The sequence below is a fragment of the Silene latifolia genome, chromosome 8 (genome assembly GCF_048544455.1).
Source record: "Silene latifolia isolate original U9 population chromosome 8, ASM4854445v1, whole genome shotgun sequence".
In the NCBI taxonomy this organism is placed as follows: domain Eukaryota; kingdom Viridiplantae; phylum Streptophyta; class Magnoliopsida; order Caryophyllales; family Caryophyllaceae; genus Silene; species Silene latifolia.
In genome coordinates this window covers 78195714-78197135 of record NC_133533.1, presented here as the reverse complement: position 1 = coordinate 78197135, position 1422 = coordinate 78195714, and the positions used below count along the sequence as shown (strand labels likewise).

The window sequence follows — 1422 nt, the reverse complement described above, 5'->3', positions numbered from 1 at the left end:
AACCCATGGTGCGGAATAGTTCGCACCAGCTTCTTGAAACGGACCCATGCTTCATGAAAGTTCTCATCAGGACCTTGTTTAAAGCTCGTGATCTGAGCTCTAATGGCATTGGTCTTCGAGGCAGAGAAATATTTCTTGTAAAACGCCAAGGCCAATGAATTCCAGTCAGTTATCCCATTAGTAGCTCGATCCAAATCCCTATACCACTCCCTTGCAGCATCGCGAAGTGAGAAAATAAACATGGTCTCCTTCACCTGGTCCTGAGTCACACCGGTTGGTGGGGGTATGGAACAACAATAATCAATGAAAGTCTCCATATGCTTGGCTGCATCTTCATTTGCAGCTCCCCCGAATTGGTTTCTCTTAACCAAATTGATATAGGATGGCTTCGGCTCGAATTTTCTGTCCGTCCCTGGTAATGCAAATCCCTTATAGAGATTTGCAGCTGTCGGCTTTCAGTGATCGGCAATAGTTGCTTCTTCACCATGACTGGAGATGTGACAGATCTCGGTGATGAAGTGGAAATCGGAGATGAAGGTGGATCCTCCTCGAATGTACTCGTTCTCGTAAAAGCTAGAATGAGAACCAGGCTCTTCCTCTGACTGTTGATCTTGAAATAATCTCCTCTTTGCGCGCAAGGTTCTCTCAATCTCAGGATTGAATGGTAGTAGTTCACCACCCTGTGACCTGCGCATAAGAAGAAACTACAAATAGAATATAAGAATAGTTTAAGGAACGGATGCCCCTTAAACTAAAAGAAAGACTAAAAATAAAACAACTAATAATTTAAACAATTGCCTCCCGAACAACGGCGCCAAAATTTGACAAATACGTGTACTATCAAAAATAAACCTAACGGTCTCAACTAAAATATAGTAGAGGCAGTCGAGTATCGAATCCATAGGGAGGCGGTGCAATTATCAGTTGCCTAATTCTAATCTTAAGGTAACAAATGGGGGTTGTTGAATTGGTTGCTAAACTAAGAGGTTTAAAGGAAGAGAAATAAAGGTAAGAAATAAGTTTGAACTATCAAGAGAGAAGGGACATGTCGGGAATTCGGTTCACTACGGTAGTTCAGTGACTCAGCTGTAAATGACTTAGACGAATTAATACAAGACGGATGTGGAAAGGTCCTTTCGGTCCACTTTCTATCCTAGAATACCACTAACTTAACTTTCATTCTCGTCAGGGTAGTCTACTGTTTATAGCAGGCCTATTTAGTCCAATCTTTCGATCTAGGATTAATTTTAGCCAGATTAAAGGAATAACTCAGAGGCGTGCACTCAACTAAGTCGATAAACACAATTAAATTGCTATGGTGACAAAGTCTTATGATCAATTCATCTATTTCATTTACTACATCGTCATATTCCTACCGCAGATCCCCTAATCCCAACATGAAAGGGGTTTAGTTACTCATGT

The 1422-nt window shown here is 41.2% G+C and overlaps 1 non-coding gene across 1 annotated transcript; it reads left to right on the top strand.

The window, feature by feature from the left end:
- On the top strand, positions 1-107 carry LOC141597984 (small nucleolar RNA R71). Its single transcript, XR_012523189.1, has one exon. It is a non-coding gene; the product is annotated as a small nucleolar RNA R71 (small nucleolar RNA).
- Positions 108-1422: the final 1315 nt, after the last annotated feature.